Consider the following 27,311-nt stretch of genomic DNA (forward strand, 5'->3'; position numbering starts at 1 on the left):
ATGTGTGTCCATGTGTGTAGGTTAAAACTAGAGAGATTTAATGTATCATCCTGATTTTCAGTTTTTTGTTTTTTGTTTTGAAAAATTGGATGATCTGGAAATACTAAGCCAGCATCTTCAACTTTACAGGAGGCTAGAGTTGAATATGGATCTCCCCTTCTAGACAGAGCTCACCACTCCAGTTAGCCCCAGGCCTTAGGACTCCCAGTTGCCTCTTATTTACATTACCTTCTTGAGCTCTGTAGACATTGGAGTTTTTGTGTAACAATCAATAGCAACAATAATGAAGGGCCATTATTACCATTTTATAGCCCGGAGGGCTTAAGTAAATTGTCTTGAAGTCACAGGTTGTGGGAGAGGCTGCTCCTCTATCATTCTACCGTCCAGTCTTCCCTTCCTCATTACTAACAGAACCCAATTTTTTTGGACTGGCAATGTGCCCAGATGAGAGTATGTTTCCCTATAGTTAGATGTGATTAAATTCTGGCCAATGACACAGAGGCAGATGTGTTATAAGAACCACTTTTAAAAGCACCCTTAAAACAAAGGAGCAAGTCCTTTCCCCCACTCTTTCTTGTCTTTATGCCTGATGCCTGGAATGCAGATGTAATGGCTGGAGCTCTTTCAGCCACATTGGACAGTGAAGAGACCTTGAGGATGGAAGGCACATTCTGTTTTCGGAATAGAAAGTTAGGAACTGGATTCTCTGATGAATGTGTAGATCTACCACACCAGTGCTGACCCACATGGTGGTAGACATCTTTCATGATAGTTTCTGTTCCTGTAGCTGATACAGTGATGAGGTCAAGATTCATGCTTAGTGTGCCTGGCACCAGAGCCTGGGCTCTGAGTTTACTCCCCACCCAGCCTTCCAGTTTGTACTGTGAGAACAGCCAATCCCATACTTTCCATATTGCCTGAAGCTGGTTTCCACACTCCCTCCATGGCTGCTGGCACGGGAGGAGAAATGGGACCACCTGCTTGGACTGGCAAATAAGTAAGTGGTCACCTTCCAGGTCTACAGAAACCACAAACCCAACTCAGGCGAGGACAATCTGGGAGTCCCTTGGCCGGAGACTGCAGTTCCATATGTCATCTCACTATAAGAACAGTAGCCTCTGAGCATCCTTTCTGGGCTGCCCTCCAAGGCCAAATGACAGATAAATGACGACTGCAACAATGACCAAATGGAGGGGGTTCTTGGGGAGACCCCAGAAATCTGCCAGAGCAGTCACCAGCTGGCACTCTATTTTTACTCATGGGAAGGGTGTTCCTACAATGACAAGTGTCCTTTCGGTTCAAAGTAATGGATCCCTCTTGTTTAAGTGGTTGGGATTAATTTTGGTTTTGGCAAAAGAAAAACCCACATGGTCAGACATTGAGACTTCTCTGGGGGCTGTGAATGGATTCAGCCTTCTGGCTAGAAAATTCTCAAGGTTTGTGCTCCAGCCTCTTCACTTTTTTTTTTTTTTAAAGATTTATTTATTTGAGAGAAAGAGAACACACATGAGTGGTTGGGGAGGAGCAAACGGAGAGGGACAAACAGACTCCATGCTGAGCTCAGAGCCTGATGAGGGGCTCGATCCCACGATCCTGAGATCACGACCAAGCCACCCAGGCGCTCCTAGCCTCTCTGATCTAAAACCAGTGATGATGATGGTGGTGGTAAGGCCAATGACAACCATTGCAGCACCTTCCTTCTGGCCTTCCCTTCTGCAACCAGTGACCTAAGTCCTTCCCCCATTATGCCCCTCCCTCTTGTCACCCACCCAGGGGCACCTGCTTCTGCTCTCTGGGGACAGCTCCAGGTAAGGTTATCAGCCACCTTCTGTTGTTAGCCCAATGACTTTTTTTTTTTTTAAGCTTTTATTTTGCCGGACCTCTTTGTAGAATTTGATGTTATGGACTACCTTCTCCTTAGAATACTTGACTCTTTCAGCCCTCTGACGATAGGACCTTTGGTTTTCTCTCTGCCTCTCAGACCACTCCTTCTTTGGTTTGAAGTTCACCAATCCTTGTTTCTCAGAGGTTCGTCTTTGGTTCCCCTCTCCTTTTCTTCCTTTCTCGTCTCACGGGACACCCTGGCCCTAGGCTCTCTCCACCCCCTCCATTTATCTAACGCTATTCAGCGACAACCCCTGTCTTAGATCAAGGTCCTCAGAAATAGGCTCTAAGATGGAGAACTGAATTGCAGGCAAAAGCTTCCTTTTTTTTTTTTTTGAATTAAGAAAACATTAAAAAAAATTTTATTTATTTATTTGAGAGAGATGGAGACAGTGAGAGAGCAGGAGCTGGGAGGAAGAGGGAGAAGCAGGCTCCCCGCTGAGCAGGGAGCCTCATGCGGGACTCGATCCCAGCATCCTAAAAAATGGTCCATCGAGAGCAGCCAGACACCAATGCTCCCTGCAGCAGGGGAAAGTCAGCCTCGGTCCTGAAGCGGTGTCCAGACAGCACCACGGCATCCAAGATCCAGTCCCAAGTCTAAGAAAGTGACCGTCCTACCCGTTTCCGGAGCAAGCACCACACTTACAGCCCTGTGTTATGCATGCATTCTTCCATGTCCACTCCAGTTCCCCAAATGCAGCGTGCTGGGGACACGGCTGCTCCCCTCTGCTGATGAGCTGTCCTTATCTGCACTCATTCAATCCACACAGGTTGATAGCGTGCGTGCTCTGGGCCAGACACTGTGCTGGGCCCTGGGGCCGTGGCCAGGGCTTAATGCAAGTCAGCTCTTGGGCCTGGAATCAGCCTGCTCATCCAGAGAGGTGTATTGGGCTGCTCTGGCTGGCAGCACCCCACTCCCTCACTGTGGAGGCTCCTCATAGCCAAGCAGGGGCAGGAATGGAAGATCGAGCACCGTGGGGATGATGGCAGAAGTGAGCCTTCAGGGCCCAGGGCAGGCAGGGGCTCTGATGACTCAGGTTTAGGGATAGTGGAGCAGGGTGCCCTCCCCTCCACCCCATGTAGCCCCTGCTTGCCTCCCCGGGGAATCTTTTGGCATTGCTTGCTGAGGCCTGCTCCCCTGCCCTGGGAAATGGCCTGCAGTCTCTTTTGGCTCAGTGGGGAGTTGGAATCACACACAGGTGCACGCGTCCACAAACAGATCAGTGTCCCTTGTGCATGAATAGGAGATGCCTCCGGTTCTCCCAGAGGAGAGCCCGCAGGTGCATCCATGTTCCCCACCTATAAACGCTTGCAACTGGGCACGCTATAAGCCAGTGTACACCCTACAGTCCCTGTCTATACTCTTAATTTCCCCCCACCCCCGCTCCATGCCCACACAGGCAGGGCCTGTCTTCCTGATGACATGCACGTGCACACATGCGAGGACAGTCACCGACATTCTCATGCGTTGGTGTGGGTGCACACCTGGCACATGCCAGTGTGGGACGGCTGAGAGAGAGGTGTCAGACCGCGGCCTTGCTGGGCTTCTGCCAAGTCCCTGCTCCAGATCAGGAAGAATTCGGTTCTGATGGCTGCCTCGGCCCCCGGCAGAGCGAGGTGAGCTTTATCGCTTTTCCCTTTTTGGGGCCAGCCTTCTGAAGTGCCATGAATATAAGTCTTCAGTTCCCTTCCCTCCCCAGAGGCCAGGTTGCTCTCTAAATACCAAGGCAGGAGAGTGGAGACTTAAAAAGGTCATTACCAAATATCGAGAGGTTGGTATTTAGCTAGTGAAGTGGCTCCTGGAGGACAGTCTCAGGCCCCCGTGGGGAGCCTTTGTTAACAGTGTGGTTGGTGGTTGGGCCTGGAGCGAGAGGAGCCAGGGTGGGGTAGGCCCTGAGCAGACAGACAGACCCTCAAGGGCAGGAGTGGCCTATCTGGTGGGAAGGAATGATAGCTCTATAGGTGGAGAGCCTAGGGATCGGGGTCCAAAGAGCACCCCAATTTTTCTAGGGTGCCCAGGAGAGGAAACAGGACTTCAATCAAGACCTTAGGACCCAAGAGGCCTGGCCAGAGCCAAACGTCCATCCCTCTGCTTCTAGACTTTGCGAAGTTTTCTGGACCATCACAATGACTTCCTCCTAGGGAATGTTCCCCTCTCTTCCTCCTTTCTCCTTTTATGGTTAAGGTGGACAACAACAACAGCAACCAATGATTACTTTCAGGGTCTTTGTTTGGGGGGGCAGTGGGAGGCAGGAATACCTCTGTGAGCTGCCTGGGTGGGAAGGAGAGGCCCTGATGGCAGATGTGGGCAGGAGGTAGGCAGGAAGAACGGGACTTGACCAAACTGCTCTGCAGAAGGACAGGAATTAGTTTTACTCCTGAGAGGGAAGAGGAGAGAGAAAACACAGGAGGAAGGCCAGGGAGAGCCAAAGCTCCAGCGGGAGGCTGGGGTGCTGGGTCTTCCCCACCTGCACTCCACCTCTGTCCCCTCCCTTCTCCGCCCTGCTCTGGGCCCCAAGCCTGACCCCCTTAAACAGCCCTGACCTCAGAGGCCTCTCCGCCTCGGGCTTTTGGTTGTATTTGGCCAATGGGAGGTGCTGCCAGGCAAGAAGAGCACAGGGGAGAGGTTGGGGGGTTTACTCTCTGGGTCCCTTCCTGTCGAGAGGCCCCCCCACCAAATCCCCCCAAATGACAGCCACAAAGGCCGTCCTGCTTCTTTCTTGCTCAGCCAGACCCATTTGCTGGGGTGCTGGGGTGACTTCACCAGTCGGCGTAAGACTTCAGAACAGGAGGCCACTGTCTGCGTCTAGCTAGTGGACCACCACAGAGGGGACTGCTGGGGGTGAGTGTTGTGTCCCCCAAATACATATGTTGAAAACCTACCCATCAAGGTGGTGGTCTTAGGCAGCAGGGTCTTCGAGAGGTGACTAGGACATGAGGGCGGAGCCCCCATCAACAGGATTAGTACCCGAATAAAGAGACCCCCACCCCCTGGGCTCCCCTGGTCCTCTATCATGAGAGATACATGGAGAAATTCGTAGCTGGCGACGCAGAAGAGGACTCTCATCAGAACCCGGCCGTGCTGGCTCCTGAGCTCAGACTTGTGAACCACATGCAGTAAATGTCTGTTGTGTACAAGCCCCCCGGTCTGTGGGACTTTGTCCCAGAAGCCTGAGCTGACTCAGGCAGAGAGGAAGGGCTGGCATGGATGGAAGGATGGTGACGGGACCATGTTCAGGGCATGGGTTGGGGGAGGGGGTCGTGAAAACAAGGCTCGTGACCCTGACATGGGACCTTCTGGATGCTGGGATTGAGGAAACACTGGGGAATCTCAAGGCTCCCCCACCCCCAATTCCCGCCTGTGACTAGTGAACCGGCTCCCCTTCCCCCGACTCTCCCTCCCCCTCCCCCACTCCCACCTCAGCAGAGGACCAGGGACATCAGGTCCTGGCCTTCACGAGGCTGCCAGGCTGCCGGTAGGGCACAGTGGGGAAGAAGGAAGCTGTAGGAGCCGTGACTCAGGGATGGATTTATTTTTCTGGCTCCTACGAGGCAGCAGGGGAGGGGGACGGGCAGAGGGGGGCCTTTCAGGACTCATGACGCATCATGCAATCAGATGACATTTAAATATTCACAAAAAAGCATGCAGATGTGAGTGTGAGACGGGTGGGCCAGTGTGGGAGGGACGGAAAGAAAGAGATTGGGAATCGCAGGCTGCATTTTTCCAGAGTGAGAAAGGGCATTTGGGATCATTTAGTTTGACCTTTAACTGTGGCAGGAATTTCTGGCATTTTGATTGGCGCACGGATAAGGAGCTTCCTCCCTCCTAAAGCAAGATGGTCCATCATCTTAGGGCAACAATCCTCGCTGCAGGGAACTTGGCTGGAGAGTGGAAGAGGTCTGGCTCCCTGAGGGGCTAAAGAGGGAGTGGGGCAGAGGGAACCAACGCTGGTTTAGGGATCAGGAGACTTGGTTCTCGACTTAGCCTGGGTGCTCCTGGCTGTGTGACCTGGAGGAAGTCATTCCACCTTCCTGAGCCTCAGTGCTTCATCTGTGAGCCCGGATCACCTGCATTATGAGGAGTCCATGGGCATTAGTGAGCTGGTGAGAGAAGCTGCCTTGGCTGGTGGGGCCAGGACCCTTGGCTGGGTTGGGGGTTCTCTGGACCACCTCTTGAGGCAGGATGGGGGGACAGCCAAAGTCTGAGGGCACCTGGGCATCTGGGGTTCATCCTTGGAGGCTCCAGGTTGTGGCTAGCTTCAGTGATTGTCATGGAGAGGCTTGGTGGGGACAAGGTCACTATTCAGTCATGTCCAGATGCTTAGGACTAGACCGGACGTATGTGAGGGGTCAGGGTGCAGCAGATCCAGCCGTGCATAGTGGAAGAGATGGGATAAAACCAGAAACCAATGAGTGTAGTTCTGCTTCTCCACTGACTTTGTGATCCTGGGCAAAAGTTCTAACTTCTCTGACCCTTAGCTTCTCTATCTGAAAATAGAACCTCCTGGAGATGTTCTAAAGGTCCTCTCAAAATGCCAGGTGGGTGGGGGGTTATAGGGACTCCCAAGAGCCACGTGGGGCCATGGGGGTCTGAGGAGGATGTCATCAGGCTGTCGACTTGGCTAGACTCAGCGTTATGCCTCTGAACCTGGGGCAGAAGACAGGGAATCAGAACCCATCCTACGCCTCTATGACCCAGCGCAGGATAGGACACGGAGGGCCCTAGTCTCGCTTCCCACCTGGTATTGGGATCCCCACGACAGGCCCCAGCTGGGATTCTGGGCTTAGACTTCCTGACTGATAGGGAGCTTACTGCCTCCCACTGCAGTCCATGGCATCGCCAGAGGCTCTGCTAGGAATGCTCCCTCAGCTAGGTTGAGTTCTTTCTCCACGGCCCCATCAGCCCCCTGGCCCCAGACAGTCTTGGGAAGGTCTAAGAGCCTTCTGCTGCCGGGGCTGCATGAGAGGAAATCAGAGCAGTAAACAGCTGGATTGAAGGAACTTCAACTTCCACTTCCCCCGTGCCCTTGACTCTGTCTCTTCCTCTCCTCTCCTGGGGCCTTTCCTGGTGCGTGACTCTCTTGGATATCATAACCTCTCCTTTCCCCCGTAGACTGCAAACCTGTGGAAGGCTCTTCTAGTATAAAATAAGCCAACAAAGAGACAAATAATGACAGCCCTCCCGAGACCCAGGGGTTCCTGGGGCTTTGATCCTGTCCTTTTTGCCTTGAAGCCAAATTTCCCCAGCAGCTTCCATTCCCCATCCTCACTTCCTCGTCTCCCACGCCTTCTGCTCCCACAAAGACCTTTCCAAGGTCAGCAGTAACATCCGTGATATTAGGCCCTACAGACACCACTCAGTTCTTACCTTGGCTCATGTCCTGCCTCTCGTGGCTCTGGTTTTCTGTCCCCATGTGGCTCCATGATGCTCTCCAGTAGTCATGTCCCCCAGCGGTCTGCACCTGGCCTTCTTCTCTTTCTACTCCTATACAGTCCGGGTCAGTCCACCCATTGGGTGACTGTACGTGCCAAGGACTCCTGAGTCTCGGCCGCGAGCCTGGGTCTCCATCCGGAGCCCCAGACCTGCACATCCATCTTCCCGTGGGCCAGCTCTATCTGGATGCCCCTCACGCTCACCACGTCCAACACGGAGTTTCTCACCTTCCTGCCCAGGGCTCTCTGCGTCAGGTGACATCAACTTCACCAACCCAGGCGCCCAAGCCAGAAACCTGGGGCCCTTCCCGTTTGACTCCTTACCTCTCTTACTCTCCTACTTCCATTCAATCCCTGGGTCCCGCCAGCTCTACCTCCCAGATCTCTCTCTAACCTGCCCTTCCTTTCTGTTTGGGAGGAATATCTCCTGCTTAGATCATTCACCCTGCCCCCCCTCCCAGTGTCCCAGCCTCGAATCCCCAGAGGCCAGCAGCGCGCACAGGGCTCTGCCCCAGGGAGGAGAGGAGGTGGCTGCAGATATCACTGATGCGGGCCTCTGGAACCTGGGACAGATCAGGGGTTCTATTTCCTTGTGACTTGAGGGCTGGCTTTGGGGAGAAGGGATATGTACTCGCGTGGGCACGCATGTGTGTATATAGTGTGCCTGCCTGCGTGTGTGTGCACACACGTGTGTGCCTTGCCTGTGTGTGCCCACTGGAGGGGGTGTGATTCAGGAAGGGCTCCCATCCCCACTGTCCCTAGAGATGTTTCCCAAGAGCCTGTCTCTTGCCCGTCACCCGCCTACACGGGAGAACAAAGCTCTTTCCAGCTGACTGCCGCCCATGTTTGCCGAGACGCGCGTTGTACATCTCAATTTTTATCACATGAAAATGAAATAAAGAACGCTGGACCAGCTCCCGAAGAAACAATACTGCAGAGAGAGAAAACTCCTTTGCTGCTGAGTGCCCCGATCCCCTCTGCGCCTCCCTGAAGAGCTGTCCCTGCTGAGACGTCAGTACTCTTCTCTCTTTGGGGCCTTCAAAGAGGGTGTCACGGCTCTTCCATTTAAAACCACAAGGAGAGTTAACTGTGCCGCCACGTTGAAAAACACGTTCCAGAACCCGCTGAGTGGTTGCCGCCAGCTCATGGAGCTCGCCTCCGCTGTCCTGCCTGGATAAGGCTGCCTCGACGAGACAAGGTGTTTTCCTTCTCGATTAGGAAAAATCCACAGCTCTTTGCCCCATGTGGGAGGTGGCAGTGCTCTAATTAGCCTGAGGAAGGTGGGGGGAAATAGAGCCCACACATACCGCCCTTGCCCAGGGGTTCAGCCCCAGCCTGGCCTGGACCAACGGGCTGGTTTCTCTTTGGGTCTTTCCCTCTGTCCCCCCTTCCTCTGTCCCTCCCACTGGTTCACACAATAAACGTGGACTGTGCCCTCTTCCTGCTCCATGCCAGGCCCCTGGGTAGATCTGAGGACACAGAGGGACAAGATGTGGTCCCTGCCCTGGGGCAGCTCAGATCTACTCAAAACCACTGATGGGAAGGTAGGTAAGCCCAGATGCTGGCCAGCCTCTTCCTGTTCCTTAAGATCACATTGATTCAAACCCTTGTTCCACAGTCTGGATGCCCAAAGCCTCCTAGGATTCCTGCACGTGCCTGGAGGCTTTCTCCTGCACAGCAGTCAGGAGCACAGACTGGGAGCAGACTGCCCAGCTCTGCCCACTGCTAGAGTGACCCACGGAGCTCCCCGGCTCTGTGCCTCGGTTTCCGCATCCCTGAAGGCAGCCCAGAGTGGTACCTGCTTCATGTAGCCAGCACTTAGGGCAGAGCCTGGCGCGAAAGATTCACTCTTTATTCTCATTGTCATTGCTAGCTCCGAGCTCCTGCTTGCATCGAATTAATTCAGTTTGTGCATCTTTTCACCCCCCTGCTGGTGCTGTCAGTTCTACCCTGAGTCTGTGCTCAATCCTTTTCTTGACGGACCTCCATCCTTTCCTTTCTGTTCCATTAAAAAAAAAAAAAAATCAGCCTCACCCCTAAAACAAAGCAGGGCTGGGCACACAAAGTCCCTGTGGGTAGCAGATGTTTCCAAAGGAAGGCTAGAAGAAGGGATTTACAGATTGTAAGGCCAGCAGAGTAAAAGGCCATCTTTGATATTTCCATTCCTAAAAGCCCCTCAGCATTTCCACCGCCTGAGCATCAGGCTCCTGTAGCCTCCTGCTACATTGTTTTATTATTTTCCCCTTTGCTCCCTTCCGTCTCTCTCCTACCTCCAAATTCCCACTTACTTCCCATGCAGAGCAGTTTAACTAGGTCTTTCCGTTCCTTGTCTCCTGTCAAATCATACCCTCAGGATGCTACCTCCCCCCAAGTGCCGTATCAAGGTATTTTCTTCTACAAAGACGCTCACTTCCCTAAGAGGAATTCTGCTCTCAGATGCTGTATCACTCAAGATCCAGCCAGGGAAAGAGGAGCCTCAGTGGGCGTGTAGGACAGGAGGGATTTAAAGCAGGGCATTGGTCCCATGGAGGGCGGAAAGGAGAGGACGTCAAATAGTGCCGGTGCATAATGCTCTCAAACACGTTCCTGTGGGGGAGAGTCGCTGTCCAGTCCTGGTGGCTCCAGCGTTTGCGCCCAGCACCTCCAGTCTGGATGAATGGGTCACAGGGCGAGGGGAAGCTTCTGGGGTCACCAAGCCGAGGAGTAACAAAAACAGGGCTGCAATTGTGGACACGGGAATAGCCCCGGGGAGGCTGGAGGCAGGCCGACCTTCGGGAGGCTGTGGTCAACCGTCCAGTTAAAGACAACCATCAGCCGACCCGAGCTGGCTTCTCGGCCTCTCTGCTGCCCGTTGCAGAGCAGCACACCCGCCCCACCAAGGCTGAGATCTCTGTGGGGCATTGGCCCATCTTTTTACAGACGGGGAAATCGAGGCCAGTGAGATAGAGGTTTCCCCCTGGTCACAGAGCGAGCGAAGGCCAGTGCTGGGGGTCCTGCAGCCCAACTGAGGGCTGTGTCCCCTCTGTGTCCCTCCTCAGACCTGCGTGCTGACAGCAGCACGAGTCAGGAGGAGCACGAGAAGAGAGGAGGATGCAAAGGTGAACAGAACCTTCAGATTCCGCTCCGAGGGAGACAGCAGAAACTAATGAGATCTCTGCAGGACACAACAAAGCTGGGAGAGGCCTTTGAATGGCTGCAAGGGAAGGCACCACCGAGCAGTCAAGGACACGCACAGCCTGCTTCTGGGAGGGCGGGGTGAGAGGCAATTAGTGGCGGTGGGGAAGCAGCCGCCAGCCCTCTCTCCAAACAGACCTGACACAAGGCCCTTGCTCTCCGCCTGTTGACCTCGACCAATCCCATAAACGCACAGCCTGTGAGAACGAAAGGCTGTCATTTGGAGATGGAACGTCCGGTCCTTCTTGGGTCAGGTGGGGCCAATTTGGTCTCGTTTAAAAGAGACAGAGATGGACTCTGGGCAAGTTAAGCGGCAGAGCCTTGAGGTTCTCTCAGACTCAAGTGGGAACCTGATGCCTGGCTTCAGACATGGGGCAGAACTCAGGAGGTGGCAGGCCAGGAGGAATGGAGTGTGCACTCGGGCTGGGACAGGGCAGGGTGGGCAGCTGGGGCCCAGGCCACTCTCCAACAGTCCCCTATCTCCTGGTGTCTCTCCGAGAGAGAGATGCTCTCACCCTGCTCTCTGTTCCCCAAATCCAGGTGATATTAGGAACTGGGTCTTGGGTAATCAATACCCCACAAATGTTCATTGTGGCTCTTAGAAGGCCCACAGAGGAAAGTCACCTGCCCACTGTCACTAGTGACCCTAGTGTCTCCCTTCCAAGGGTCTGTGAGAAGGCATGGGTTGGGTGTGGACTGGTTTTGGATGAGCTGCCTTCCCTCAGGGGCTGTAGTGCTTATTGGCAGTTCCTCTCTTTCCCTCCTCTCAAGGTTTACCTGGAAGAAGTCCTTTCCGCATGGGGACTGGGTGGCCTAGCTTTGCCGTGGACCCTTGGGTGCCCCAGGCAGCCTGGGGGTAGCAGCAGCAGGGGCTCAGCTGTGGAAAGAGGTAGCCACCCAAAGTCTGGACTGGGCAGAGAGGACAGGTGGGAGGGAGCTAGGGGGCTCTGACTGGGGCTCCTTGAGCCTGCCCTGGTTCCCTGGGTCCCCCTCCCCTCTGAGCCCTCCTGGTCCTGGTCCTGGAGCTGACCTCCTGCCTCCCACCCTTCTGTTCTCCCTCTTCTCCCAAGGGCACAGGGTTTCATTTAAGCTACAGCAATATCTGCTCAGGCAATCATCTCTCCCCGTCCGCTTTCCTCTGGCAGCTTGTCGCTGTTCACTCTGTAGCCAGGACATATTTAAAAGAAAGAAACTTTAAATTAAGTTTGGGAGAGTTTAAATGAAAAAAAGAAAAAAAAAAACAACAAAAAACAACAAACCCTCGCTAATATCACAGGTAAGAAAAAAGCTTCTGGCTCCTGGTGGAGAATTGCGGGCTTTCCTTCATCTTGGAGCTAGGAAGAATATCATGAAATTTTCTTCCTTCCCTCACCCCCTGCCCCCCCAGTGCCAGGTTAATTGAAGAGGAAGCCAGTCTATTTCAAAGCGGCTCAGTACTGGCCCAGCTCTGGAGGACAGGGCTCAGAGGCTCTGCAGGGTGAGAGGGAAGGGGATTCTTTCATTTCAGCATCTCAGGCCTCTCCTTATGGGAAGCGGAGGTGGGCTTGGAAGGAAGGAGAGAAGGAGGCAAGCCCAGCATCAACTTGTAGGCTACCGGGGCCTGGGAGGGGAGGGGCTGTCCTGATGGTGACCCTCTGGGTAAGGATCTGCTGGGATTAGCCAGGCTCTAATAGGTCTTCCCCTGTGCTCAGCCCTGTCCAGGGTGCTGCTGAGGGAGCATGAAGGAAGCAGATAGATTGTATGGATCACTCAATTTCTTCCTGTACCCACTGCCTTCCCCCTTCCCAGGGTGGGTGGGTGGGTACTGGAATAGGGCAAAGATATTTAGCGGCTGGGATATGGAGCTTGACCAGGCCAGGGATAGAGCTTCAAGTCTGCCCCATCCTCCCTTGGTTATAGGTCTTTGGGAGCACACATCTCTTGGCCTCATCTTGGATGGGTGTCTATAGAGCATCCAATGAGGTAAGGTGAGTCTGGGGGCTGCCTTGTACTCAACTACTGCCTCTCCTGGGAAAGCCCGGGGTGAGTGGTCAGGCCAGCTCTTCTCCAGGTATTGGGACAATGCTTATTCTCCTCTTCTTTCCTTGTCTCTTTTCCTGCCTGTGGTGAGATTTAGAGGGCAAGGATTTGGGGCATGAATGGGGCAAAACATGCTAAACATTGGACCGGGTCACTCTTGTGAGCCTGGGAAGTGGACTGAGCCCCCGAAATCCCTTGTGGTCCACCAGGATGGGGTTTAGGGCTAAAGTTTTAATTTTTATTTTTTTATAAACATATATTTTTATCCCCAGGGGTACAAGGTCTGTGAATCGCCAGGTTTACACACTTCACAGCACTCATCAAAGCACATACCCTCCCCAGTGTCCATAACCCCATCCCCCTTCTCCCAACCCCCCTCCCCCCAGCAACCCTCAGTTTGTTTTGTGAGATTAAGAGTCACTTATGGTTTGTCTCCCTCCCAATCCCATCTTGTTTCATTGATTCTTCTCCTACCCACTTAAGCCCCCATGTTGCATCACCACTTCCTCATATCAGGGAGATCATATGATAGTTGTCTTTCTCTGCTTGACTTATTTCACTAAGCATGATACGCTCTAGTTCCATCCATGTTGTTGCAAATGGCAAAATTTCATTTCTTTTGATGGCTGAATAGTATTCCATTGTGTATATATACTACATCTTCTTGATCCATTCATCTGTTGATGGACATCTAGGTTCTTTCCATAGTTTGGCTATTGTGGACATTGCTGCTATAAACATTCGGGTGCACGTGCCCCTTCGGATCACTACGTTTGTATCTTTAGGGTAAATACCCAGTAGTGCAATTGCTGGGTCATAGGGCAGTTCTATTTTCAACATTTTGAGGAACCTCCATGCTGTTTTCCAGAGTGGTTGCACCAGCTTGCATTCCCACCAACAGTGTAGGAGCGTTCCCCTTTCTCCGCATCCTCGCCAGCATCTGTCATTTCCTGACTTGTTGATTTTAGCCATTCTGACTGGTGTGAGGTGATATCTCATTGTGGTTTTGATTTGTATTTCCCTGATGCCGACTGATATGGAGCACTTTTTCATGTGTCTGTTGGCCATCTGGATGTCTTCTTTGCAGAAATGTCTGTTCATGTCCTCTGTAGGGCTAAAGTTTTAGTCCTCGGGGAAGCGTCTCTGCATCCCCTCTTGCCTACCCTATGGTGGCAGCTGGCAGCTTGGGGTTTAGAGGTGGTAAACCTGCATTCTGTCTGGAACATTAACTCCCCAACACGAGCACTTGTGTTGGGCTAGCTTCAGGACTATGAGCTTCACTGACGTTGTCTCTCTCTTTTTTATTGAGGTGAAGTTTATAAAACATAAAACCTGTCATGAATATATCCTCCTATCCTTCTGTCTAATATTTGTCTAGTTTATTTTAAAGATTGACTTTTAATTCATTTGAATTTGGTTTTGTGCATGATATGAGGTAAGAATCTACATTTATTTATTTTCTGGATGATGATCCAATTCTTCTTTGCTTATTTAAATGGCCACCTTTATCTTACACTAAACTCATATATCCCTTAATGTAATATACATTTATTGAATTCCTGCTCTTTGCCAGGCACTGTTCTAGGCATTGACGATACAGCCGGGGACAAGACAGGAAAAAGAGAACAGAAGAAAAGCATAAATAGTACGAGAATGCAAAATTCTGTTACCAGTTTTGACAACAAACACAACTAGATTCAATTTCCCTGACGCAAAACAAAAAATTCTTGGCTTGGATAAAAAAAAATGTCAACTTATTTAGGCTATAAAACTAAATAGTCAAATAAACCAGAGGAATCAAAGAGAAAGCCCAGACACAGATCCTAGCACTTAAAATTGTTGGAAAGATGCCCTTTCGAGTGTGCGGTTAAGAATGGATTAGTTACCACGTGACATTGGGGCAACTGGTTGACTATTTGGAAGGGAAAAAAGTTAGATCCTCTCCCTCAGCGTCATCAAAATAAATTCTAGATGGATGAATTGTTTAAACTATTAAATTTTAGAAGAATCTGGAGGAAATATGGGCAAATATATATCTGATTTTGTAGGGAGTAAAGTATTTCTGAGCACAGTTTTGAAGAACACACAAAGAGAAAGAATGACAAATCTGAAAACAAATAAAATTCAAACCATAATGTAGATCAAAATATCATAAACAAAATTAAAAATAAAACAACAAACTAAGAAATAATATTTATAACATATATGATAGTTGAGGTGAAGAACTCTTACAGATCAATAAGAAAATCCAAAACTCTATTAGAAAAACGAGCAAAGGACATAAATCAGAAATTTATAATAGAAAATGACACACGGCCAATAAACATATGAAAAATTTCAGCATCATTAGCAATAAAAGAAGTTCAAATTAGAGAGGCAAAGTGGGAGGGTGTAGGGGGTTGGGAAGGAAAAAATGATACAAGATGGGATCAAGAGGGAGACAAACCATAAGAGATTCTTAATCACACAAAACAAACTGAGGGTTGCCAGGGACAGGGGCGTATGGAGAGGGTGACTGGGTTATGGACATTGGGGAGGGTATGTGCTATGGTGGTGCTGTGAAGTGTGTAAGCCTGATGATTCACAGACCTGTACCCCTGGGGCAAATAATATATTAAATGTTAATAAAAAAAAAGAAGTTCAAATTAAAACAATGAGACTTATAGCATGCTTGTCATCTTAGCTAAGCATTTAAAAAATCATAGCACTTCGGGCTGGCAAAGGTTTGAAGGAAAGGAAATTCCTCTGTCCTACGGTGGAAGTGTGAATTGTCACAATTCTCCGGTCAGGCAATTTATTTACATGGATCAAAGGCTTTAAAATGTCTAGATCCTTTGATAAAGCAACTCCATTTATAACCATTTCTCCTAAGGACATAATTAGACATGTGCGTGAAGATTTATTTCCAAGGAGGTTCCTGGTGGCACAGTACACAATAACAAAAGAATAAAAACAAACAGAAAAATGAAGAAAATTTACTTAGGATCCCCTACACTTGAAGATAAATTACATGAGATTCATATGATGGAATGTTATAAGGTCATCAAAAAATCATGTTTCCCATCATATTTAATTTTCAGGTAGATGCCCAAGATATAAAGTCAAGTGGAAATAGACTACTGAACTCTACTGTTTTATGGGAGATAAATGCCCAAGTAAGTCTGCTCAATTACATGACCTGTCTCTTCTCCCCCCCCCCCCACTGTCTGCTGCTTCTGCCAGCTGCTGCTTGTCTCCAAAGCTCTGCCTTCCCTCCTGGGGTCTCTGCCTTTCCCCAGGACAACATCAGCTTTGCTGGGCACCGCCCCTCTCACAGGTACCCTTCCCCTCCATGGACTTCCAGCATCTCCAGCCAGACCCACCGTCAGTGCATTGGAATCACCCAGTACCAAAGCATAGCTGGGACTGTCAAGTTCAAGAATCCAAACCTGAAACATCTAGATGAGAAGTTATTAGTTCACAATCCATGGGGAGTAGAGAGATGTAGAAAGTTGAGAGTTCAGAAATGACCAGAGCCAGGAGTTTGATGTCCTCCAAAAACTCTCACTCCATTTCTCACCTCTGCTTCTCTTGATGTGTTGGCTCTATTGTCTCTACTCAGACTGATCTCTCCAACAGGGTGGGAGGGGTTGTCACTAATAATTTCAAGGATCATGTCTCATGAATTGCCTTCAGAGAAAGATTGGCCCTTTCCCTTTGGTTCTGATTTGAAATTCTCAGAGAAGATGCCTGATTGGCCAGACCTGCGTGATGCCCTCTCCCATCTAGCCATAAGGTTCACTCCTGTGGCTGTCAGCTACCCCTTGAACCACAGGTTTGAAGGAGCAGATGAAGAAGCTCCCCAGAAGAAGGGAAGGGAGCAGACAAGCAGGCAGGCAGGTCAAATTTCTCTCTCTCAGTCGAATGCCAAAGGATGATGCTAATGTCTCCCAGCTCTTAGAGGGATTTTAGTCAAATTGGTCTTTTTATTTTTGTGTAATGTCCCTGTCTCCTTCCCAGGAAAACAGATGGGAGTCCAGGGGGTGGGGCCACAGAGAACCACTGTTCAGGCTGTGGCTCAAAACTCACACACTGTTACTTCCATGCACCTACCATTAGCTGGAGCTGCCCATTTGCCCAAAGCCAAAAATCAGCTGAAAGGAGCATTATAAAATCACTTTTTTATCACTTGTTTTAAAGAATCAACTCATAAAATGACTACCATATACTACTATACTCCTATTAGAATGGGTAAAGCCAAAAAACAAAACAAAACAAAAAAAACCCCAACAAACCAAAACTGACAATACCAAGTGCTGGTGAGCACGCGGAGAAACTGGAATTCTCCTGCATTGCCAGTAAGAAAGCAAACTGATAGCGTACCTTTGGAAAATCCAATAGATTTTTATAAAACTAAACATACATGGACCATGTGATCCAGCAAGTCTACCCCCCAGACATTCACCCAAGAGAAATGAAAACTTACACTAAGCTAAAGAAGCCAGATTCACGGGTGTGTGGGTAGCTCAGTCGTTGGGCGTCTGCCTTTGGCTCAGGTCATGAGATCCCAGGGTCATGGGATCAAGCCCCACATTGGGAGCAGGGAGCCTGCTTCTCCCTCTTCCACTTCCCCTGCTTGTGTTCCCTCTCTTGTTGTATCTCTCTGCAAATAAATAAATAAAATATTTTAAAAAAAGAAAAAGAAAAAGAAAAGACTAAGCAAGTGTGAGTTGGGGGAGTAGTAAAGCACCTGCAGCAGAGAAGCTCAGGGGTAGACATGGCTTCTGTCATGGTGGGGCCCAGGACTCAGTCAATGTCATTGGGGGCTCATACTCTTCCCAGCACCGTCTCCTGGAAGCTCTAGCTCTTATCTTTCCAGCTCAGCCATTAGCCCCCAAAGAGAACATCTATTAACTCTTTGGTCCTCATAAGTCCTGGGCTGAGTTTCTGGACCGGCTAGTGTCCCTGAATCAGATACCGAAGGTGGGGAGACAACACAGTGCCTCAGTTGGCCTGGATCTTGGGCCACACACCTACTCCTGAAGGCTGGAGGTATTGTCCATCCAAACCAGTAGACCAAGAGAGAGGGAAGGGGGCTTCCCAAGGGAAAACTGAGGTCTTATGCTGCCCAGTAAGCCCCATGATGTCCACTCCTAGCAGGGACATTTCTAACCCTCTTGGTGTTCCAACAAAGCTTATTTAAGCAATCACTCAGTGACTGTGGAGACGAGGACCAAGGAAGCCTAGAAATCCTCTAAAGAATCCTTTGCTACAGATGGAAACCCTCTCCAAGCCAGGAGCATGGCCAGGCTCTGTTGTAGGCCCAGGGGGCACTGCCTGCAGAGAGTGTCCATCCGTGTGGGGGGTACACGGTCAGAGACAGTGGGTTTTCACAGCCCATGGGCACTTGGGCCTGCATGGTGGGGGGACATGTGGGGAAAGAATTCATGGAGACTTTATGCAGACGTGGGTGGCTAGAGGCTCCAAGGGCTGAGAAAAAGGAAAAGAATGGGGAGGGACGGACTTGCCAAGGGGCTTAGACCTGACCTTGGGCAACCGGAAGCCAGTCAGGACTCCGAGTGAGAGAGTGATTCAGACAGATGCATGTCTTCTCCTGCTCAGGATGCTGAGACAAAGGCCGCAGACTGGCTGTTTGAACAGTGGAGGGTCTCATAGTTCTGGAGTCTAGGAAGTCCCAATTCAAGGTATGGCCAATTTAGGTACTGATGAGAGTCCCCTCTTCCTGGTTTGTCGACGGCCGACTTCTCACGGTGTCCTCACATGGCCTCTCCTTGGTGTGTGCACAAGGAGTCAGAGATCTCTCTCTCTTCATCTTCTTATAAGCCTGCTATTCCCATCACGAGGCCCCTATACTCATCCACCCCTAATTACCTCCCAAAGGCCCTGCCTTCAAAGAGCATCACAATGAGGGGATGGGCTTTGAACTAGGAATTTTATGGGGCACAGACATTCAGTCCCACAGGTGGTTTGGGCATGGGTGGAGCGACTGATGATCTGTGGAAGGTGAAGAGTACTCACAGGGCCACATGCCTGTCTTCCCCCACGTCTCCCCCTCCTGTGTCTGTCCTGTCCCCAACTGCCCCCCTTCCTCTCTCTTCTGCCTTTCCCTTTCTTCCCTCTTCCTTTTGTCTCCTTGGAAGATGGGGAGCTGCCTTCCCAGAAATAGAAGTTTATGGGGAAGTTTATACTTGGCATGAGAGACATTCGCCTCACTCCAGAAAACCCCTGGTAAAATAAATCTAATTAAATCTGTTACTGTTCACAGAGACTAGTTTTGTGGGCAATTGACCTGTTTTATTTATTATGTAAACCATCATGAAACCCAAGCTCCATATTATTTATGCTAATGAAAGGGACTAGGTAATAAATCCCGCCTGAGGATATGGGCAGACCAGATGGTGTGGTGGCACTTTGATGGCTTGTCCCAGAGGAACCCGTGCCAGACGTCGCTCCCAACCCTGGGAGGAGGGTTGGGGGCACGGGGAGGGGGTGGCATAGAGTCCTGAGGACAGCCTCACTCTCAGCAAATTGCGAAGTGCTAATGAGAAGAGGGGGGCTTTCTGGGTCATCTCCCTCTCAGAGGAAACTCCAATCTGTGTTCTATCCCTTGGGGAGACAGGAATAAAAATAGATGGTGTTCTTCCCGTGTGCCAACGTCCTAGGGCAGGAACTGCCATCTCCATGATCACATCGGAGTTGCACAATAGCCCCAAGAAGTGGGTCTTTTTTGTCCTATTTCACAGGCAAGAAAAGTGAAGCTTAGTGTCAGAACCGAGGTTTGAACCCAATGTGTTTGACTTGCAAGCCTCGGATCATCTGGGAATGTGGCCTTGGATGAAACAGATCCAGGGAGGAAGGAAAAGCATGAACCTAGAGGGGAGAGAGGAAGAGAGGAGGAAAACAAAGAGGGGAGGGCAAGAGAAGGGGAGAGAGGAAAGATTGGAAAGGGGGCAGGGCAGACCGAGGGGAGCAAAGGAAGGCAGGGAGATGGGGCTGAGTGTGGGCGGGGGAGGGCAAGGGACAAGGGACAGGAAGAGGGGGAAGTGCCAGAGGTCCTTTCTTCTGCCTTCAGAGTGAGAGCTGGCTCTAGATCTTCAGGGGGACGAGTTTGGCTACATGAGGACGAGTACAGGAACGATCCAAATATAAGGGGGGAACCGTTTCTAGTTGGAAGGGCTGCTGCCTCTTAGAGAAAAGAAAAGCAAGAAACCTCTGAGTTTCCAGGAGTCTTGCAAGTAAGCAGAGCTGGCAGAACTGGCCCACAGCTGCTCCTCCCCCGCCTGCCTCCCCAAACTGCTGCAGGGGGCACCAGGCAGACGTGTTGCTCTCTCCAACGCAGGACAGGTACAGATTCTTGTTTTCCCTGCTTGTTGTGCGTCAAGGGGACGAAAGAGAGGAATTTCACCTCCAAAACGTCTTGATTTATTTTCAAACAGTAAGGCACAATTAGAGCAATGCAGAGAGGAATAAAATCAGAGAAGAAAAACATCGGGGTTACCGTGGGGAGCGGTTTGCACTGGCCACTCGAACTTGAACAAGTTACTTTGGGTCCGCAAGCCTTCAATTTCTCAAGGGACAGCAACGCCCACCCCCAGTGTTGTTGATGAGGACAGAACAGGGCAAGGCATGTGCTATCATTGTGCCCAGCACAGGGGAGGTGCTCTCCGAGGTGGGAGAACTAGGAAATTTAGTTCACTAAGAAATTTTCCCTAGGAAATTTAATTCACAGGGAATGAGTGTCTTGTCTGTGAATGTGGAATCTGAGCGGCACATTGTAGTGTCCACTGCAGTGCCTTGGTAGCTGTGAATTTTCTCCTCACTGCTCTGATGGAGGTCAGGGAATTTATAAAAAGAAAGTTCTTCAGAGTGGGGCGTTGCATGCAGGCAATTGAGTTGGGGCTCTGGGGGAGGGCAGGACACTGGACTGGGAGAAAGAAGGAGCTGGGGAGTGATGATCTTACACCCAAGGTCTTGGCTCACAGGGAGCTCTGCAGCTCTGATGAACTTGCATCAAAGGGTGACCAACTGACCCAGTTTGCCCGGGATCTGCAGGGTTCCCAGGATACAAGACTCTCAGCGCTAAGGCTGGAAGAGTCCTAGGTGAACTGGGACACAGGGGTCGTCCTTTGGTGCTGAGTTGTCTTGCCTTTGTGGCACAGGGGCTGGATCATTATATCCCAATGGATGTGGATTGTCTCCAGGAAGGGGACTTAACTGTGGCCAAGGTGACTCTCTTTGACTGAGATTAATCCCTGGAGAGGGACGCGGCTGGGAGCTGTCAGTTGTCAACACTGCAGGCTGACAGGGAATGAGTGTCTTGTCTGGGAAGGTGGAATCTGAGCGGCACACTGTAGTGTCCACTGCGGTGGCTTGGTAGCTGTGAATTTTCTCCTCGCTGCTCTGATGGAGGTCAGGGAATTTATAAAAAGAAAGTACTTGGGGTGCCTGGGTGGCTCAATGGGTTAAGCACCTGCCTTCAGCTCAGGTCATGATCTCAGGGTCCTGGGATCAAGCCCTGCATCCTATTCCCTGCTCAGTGGGGAGTCTGCTTCTCCCGCTCCCTCTGTGCCTTCTCTCTTTCCTCTTAAGTAAATAAATACAAAATCTTTTAAGAAAATTATAAAAAGAAAGTTCTCTAAGGAGTCAAGACTGGTGTCAGCTGCTGCCATAGCTTTTCTTTCTTTCAAAAGATCTCTTTCTTCCAGATTGTCCAATCTGTGGGCATGTAATTTTGCAGAATGTTCTCTTATAATCCTTTGTATTTCTCCTCCATTTCTCATTTTATCTGACTTCTCTTTCTCCCTCTCTCTCTTTTGATGAGTCTGCCTAGAGGTTGATCATTTTCTCTTTCAGAGGACCAGCTCCTGGTTTCATTGATCTCTTCTGTTGTTGTTGTTGTTTTTAATAAAGATTTTTATTTATTTGTTAGAGAGAGAGATACAGAGAGCAAGCACAGGCAGACAGGGTGGCAGGCTAGAGGCAGAGGGAGAAGCAGGCTCCCTGCAAGGAGCCTGATGTGGGACTCGATCCCAGGACGCTGGGATCATGACCTGAGCCGAAGGCAGCCGCTTAACCAACTGAGCCACCCAGGCGTCCCTCTTCTGTTGTTTTTTAAGTCTCTATTTCATTGATTTCTGCTCTGATCATTATTGATTCCTTCCTTCTACTGGTTTTGGGCTTCCATCGTCTTTCTTTTTCCAGTTTCTTTAAGTTTAATGTTGCGCTGTTTGAGATTTTTTTTGTTTCTTGAGGTAAGCCTGTATTGCTATCCTCTTCCCTCTGAGGACAGCCTTGGCTGCATCCATAAGGTTTTGGGCCTCTGTATTTTCGTTTTTGTTTGTCTCCATGTATTTTATTTTTTGATTCTTCTTTGATTGCTTGGTTGGCTTATTCACTGTTCAGTAACATGTTATTTAGCTTCTATGTCTATGTGCTCTTTTGATGGTTTTCCCTTGTGATTGATTTCCAGTTTAATATTGCTGTGGTCAGAAAAGATGCATGATACGATTTCAGCCTTCTTGGATTTATTGAGACTTGTTTTGTGACCTAATGTGAACTATTATGGAGAATGTTCTACGTGCGCTTGAAAAGAATGAATATTCCACTGTTTGGGGATGGAATGTTCCAAATGTATCTGCTGTGTCCATCTGGTCCAATGTGTCATTCGAAGGCACTGTTTCCTTGCTGATTTTCTATCTGGAAGATCTGTCCATTGATGTGCGTGGGGTAAGTCACCACCATTTTTAAGACCCCAGGGGGACTCCTCCAGACTTAGGTCTTGGCTTATTTGAAAGGTAAGACCTTGTGTTTCTGCCATGATGTAGATCCTCTGAGGGTCTGCACACCAGAGCTCTGGGAGATTCCCGTCATTGGGACAGTATCATGGCAAGTCAACTTGGGGCAGGGGAATGAGCAGATTTCTCAGCAAGAGATCCTTCCACTTTTCTCATGGTGATTATTTTTTCTATCCTCTAGTCTGGGAGTCCCAGACCATCTTCAACTCAGCTCATTAAAAGAATTAGAGGGGCACCTGGGTGGCTCAGGAGGTTAAAGCCTCTGCCTTCGGCTCAGGTCATGGTCCCAGGGTCCTGGGATCCAGCCCCACATTGGGCTCTCTGCTCAGCAGGGAGCCTGCTTCCTCCTCTCTCTCTCTCTCTCTGCCTGCCTCTTTGCCTACTTGTGGTCTCTGTCTGTCAAATTAAAAAAAAGAAGAAGAATTAGAAATAATAACAGCTGATAGCTGTAGAGCCCTTTCTAGTGCCAGGCACTGTTCTAAGTGCTCTGCAGGTAGTACATAATTTTATCTTCCCAGCCATCCTGTGAGATAGATACAGTGATCCCTATTTACCTGTGCAGACTCTTAAAGCCCAGAGAAGTTAAAAACTGGCTGAAGGTCACACAGCCCAGAGACAGTAAAATGAAGATGTAATCACAAGTAGTTTACTTTCAGGACCTGTGCTCTTATGCACCAAGCAATGACACCACTAGATTGAGACTGCCACATGAATTCAGACTGAGTCTATTCCTGCTGACAGCCCTATCCCTGCAACCTTTAATAAAATACTATTTTTTAAAATATAGGTGCAATTTTCCAGGCACTAATTCTGTATCAGACATCATGCTAATGGCTTCACCTTCATCACCTCTTTAATTATACCCCCAAACCTATGATTCAGTTCTTATTCTCCTCATTGTATACATGACGGTCACTTAGCCAAGGGCACAAAACTGGTGGGGCAGTTCTGGTTACTTACTTCTGGGTAAAAGACTCTCACAAAGTTGGTGGCTTAAAAGAGTCACCTTTTCTTTGTTTTATTTTGCAAAAATCTGTTGTATCTGGTCATTTTTAATATGAGTGATTCAGCCGGGTGTCTCTCGGTGATGTATCAACATCATGTGCCATTGCCTGGGGTCCCCTTGGTGGTATTCGGCTGACTGCTAGGCCGGGCTGGAGGGTCCATGGAGGCTTCTCTCATTTGTCTGGTATATTGGTGGGCTCCGCTGGACCCCTTCCTGACCCCGGAGTCTCCCTGTGTGGTCTCTGCACACCGGGCAGATGCGCTCCTGATGTGGCAGCTGAGGGCTCAAGAATGAGTGTTTTAGGGGGCAGGGCTGGAAACTTCTAGAATGTTCTATTAGATCTATCCCAGCTCACCCAGATGCTGGGGGAGGGGACTAGGACACCATGGGAGGCATGCCAAAGAGTTTACTGCTACCTGAATCTACCACAGGGACTGGGTCTGTCCATCTCCAGAACTCTGCACCCCCATGTCTCTCGCTGCCTTCCGTTACTTGCTTCTCCTTTCCCTATGATTCCCCCCACTTCGAAATGCTCGGCAACCAGCAGACTCTCCCCAGCCCCCCAGGCCTCTGAGAGTGGCCTCTAGGAGAGGATTGTTTGGCTGTCTGAGCCGGTCCCCCCTGTAACCTCCTCTTCCCAATGCCAGCCCCGGGGGCGGGGGCAGAACTGGTCTGGGCCAGTGCTGATGCTGGCTAGGGGAAACTCCACCCCAGTTCAGCCATGGTCATCCCCTGGATGCCTCAGGATAAAGAGCTGCAAGTTCTGAGGGTCCTGCCCTGCAGGCTCATCCCTCAGCTCCTCTGCCTTGTCCTGACCTCTCCAGTTGCGCTTCCTTTGACCTGGGAGGCCCTAGGGCTCGGACTTACTGTGGCCATCTGGAAACCCCGAGAAACCTGAGGAGGGGAGCTCCTGGGGACAAAGTGGAGCTAAAGAAAGAGAGAGGCATGCAGAAAGGCCTCTCGAGAGGCAAGCTCATGCATAAAGGGAGCGAGGCCTCTGGACTTCAGCCCCGTGGTCTCTCTACCACTCAAGATGCCTCAGCAGGGATGAGATTCCATGGCCAGGGCAGCCTCCTGAGGCCTCCACGTGTCAGCACAGAAGGCTGGAGGACCACAAGGCTGAGGCCGATTAAGGGGGTTGGACAGCACATTTTCCTGTTTAGCTCACTATAGTCCAGCCGCACGGGCCTACTCAGTTTCCGGAATGTGCCATCAGATTTTGTCTCAGGGCTTTTGTACATGCTGTTCCATCTGCATGGAATGCTTTTTCTACCCTTCCCCTCTTCGCTTTGCTATTCCTTTCTTATTTCTCAGACTTTAGTTTAAATATCACTTTCTCAGGGAAACCTTTTCTTATCTGCCTTCGTGGTTCAATAAACATTTATTGAGCCTCTAATAGATGCTAGCCACTTTCCTGGAGGCCAGTGGTGAATGAGATCAGTTAGAGATGGGTGAATGGAACACCCCCCCCCCCCACACACACACACAATGAAGGAAAATGGGTAATGAATGTGAATGCCTGGGGAAGGGGATGAGAAATTTCAGATTGTATGGTTAGAGAAGCGACTCTCTGAGGTTACATCTGGGCACAAACTTGTGAAATGACAAAAGAGCCTTTCAGAAATCCAAGGGTGGAGCGTTCCAGGCAGAGGGTGGGGATGCCGGCTTGAGGTCCAGGGGAGCCAGGGTGGGTGGAGAGTACCCAGGGAAAGGTGGCAGTAGGAGGTGAGGCCACAGGTGTAGATAGGGGTGTGGGTCAAGGAGGGCCTTGGAGGTCTCAGGATGACCTTGAGATTCTATTGGGTCTTGCAATAAGAGCCACTGAGGGCTTTTAAGCAGGGGGTGATATGATCTGATCCCCATTTTTACAGGCTCCCTCTGGCTGGTGTGTGGACGATGGGCTGTGGGCAGCAGAGCGCGGACGCAGGAGACCGGCAGGGGCCATGCGGGAGGCCTCAGCAGATAGGACCCCGCTGGGGCCAGGATAATAGCTGCGTCCACGGGGCCTGGGCTTGGATTCTGGAAGCGGTATCAAGGTCGACCCAGGGGCATCTGCCAACAGACTGGATAGGGGGTGTGTGAGAAAAGCCAGCAATGGCTTTGGCCTGAGCAGCTGGGTAGCACTAATGAGATGTGGAAGACTTCAGGAGGCAGGTTTTTGGGAAAGACCGAGAGTGGCAATGAGGTTATATAAAACTTGGAATGCCTCTCTGGCCAATGGGGGGAGGGTTCCAGTAGTCAGCTGCATATATGAGTTTGCTGTTCAAGGAGGGGATTAGCTCTGGACATAAACACTGGGGTATCCTCGCTTTATAGGAGGCATCTAGGGCCATGTCCTTGGGTGAAGTGGCTGAGGGTGGAGGCAGGAGAGGGAACGTCCAAGGTCTGAGCCCTGGGACCCACTAGTGCTGAAGGCCAGGGCTAGTGGGGGCATGTATTAGTTTCCTGGGTGGCTTAAAATAATGGAAACCTCTCACGGGCACAGGTCCGAGGTCAGGGTGTCTGCAGGGCCATGCAGAGGACCTGCTGCGTGCCTCCTCCAGGCTCTGGGGGCTCTGTCTTCACACAGTTTTCCCTCCTACTGCTGTGCATGGCCTCTTCTGTCTCTCTTCAGGACACTTACTGGATTTATCCACCCACTGGATAACGCAGGATTATCTCATCTCGAGGTCCTTAACTTTCTTTCATTAGCAAAGACCCTGTTTCCAAATAAATTCACACTCACAGTTTCGATCTTTTTGGAGGCCACCATTTGATCTACGCCAGGGGCACGGGGCACAGAGAAGAGGGTGACCAGAAAGGGGAGATCAGGGGAGAGTGACTTCCAAGAAGCAAGCAGAAAAGACTCTGGGGGGAAGGGGCGCGTGACTACTGGGTCCACTGCTCCAGAGGGTTCAGGTTCAGGATGAGGTCCCAGAACTGACCAAGTAGGTTTGGTCCATGGAGGTCATCCAGGGCCCAAGATGGGTGAATGGAACACACACACACCCACATACCCACACACACACAAATACACAGACAGAAACACACACACACACACACACACACACACACACTATTAAGGAAAATGCAACAAGGGTAATGAATGCCTGGGGAATTCATGCTCACAAAGCCACCTTCACTATCCCTTTGTTCCAGGCCCAAAACGACAGGGTTACTTGTCCGTGCCTACCTCCCTTACCAGACCGAGACCTCCAAAGGGACAGGAACCGCCTGTGCATTCTCTAGGGCCTAGTTCAGTGCCTGGCACGTGATAGAGGCTCTACAGCATTTTTAATGGATTTGATAGGAGGAGGAGACTGGAAAGGCTGACACCCCAACTGAGAGCTGAAGAGGCAAGGCCAGCCCACCATTTTGCACAACATCTCCCTGTTTCTAAGTGATCTGACTGAAGGGAACCTGCTCCCAGGGTGCTGAGAGTCAAGGATCATGGACCCTAAGGAACAGTCAAGGGACATCTGGGACTCCCCAGAGACCCCAGACCATGGTTTTCCAAACTCCCCTGGAGCAAGACTAAGGCCTCAAAGATGTGAGCTGCGGTGTGTGGCATGAGCTGACTTCCCTGCCCTCTCAGATGAGGGTATAGAGACAAACACAGTCTCACTGGCACCCAGGGCAGGGGGTGGGCTCCTGAGACAGAAGGGATATAGGTGTGAGGGAGCTGGAGGGCTCCACGAGGCAAGCTGCCTACCAGGTGGGGGGCAGTGGAAGGAGAGCTCTGGGCTCTTCCTCTTTCTGGATGGAAATTCACCCTAAATCCTTCCCTCACACCTGGGGAACGCTGCCCACCCTCTTCAGTCAGGGTGCCAAATGCTAATCCTGGTCTGGGCCGGGATAAGCTGCTATTTAAATAGTCAGAGATTAGTTTTCAAATTGACAAATAAAGCCCATCTGGAGTGCTTGGAGCCAGCCCCTCCAGGGCCTGGCTGAGCAAACCCAGTTTAATTATCCTGGTGCTCAGCCCGCCAGGGGCGGGGACAGATTGGGGCGGGGACAGATTG

The sequence above is a fragment of the Mustela putorius genome, unplaced genomic scaffold, assembly GCF_011764305.1.
Source record: "Mustela putorius furo isolate JIRA1106 unplaced genomic scaffold, ASM1176430v1.1 tig00003853_pilon_pilon_pilon, whole genome shotgun sequence".
In the NCBI taxonomy this organism is placed as follows: Eukaryota; Metazoa; Chordata; class Mammalia; order Carnivora; family Mustelidae; genus Mustela; species Mustela putorius.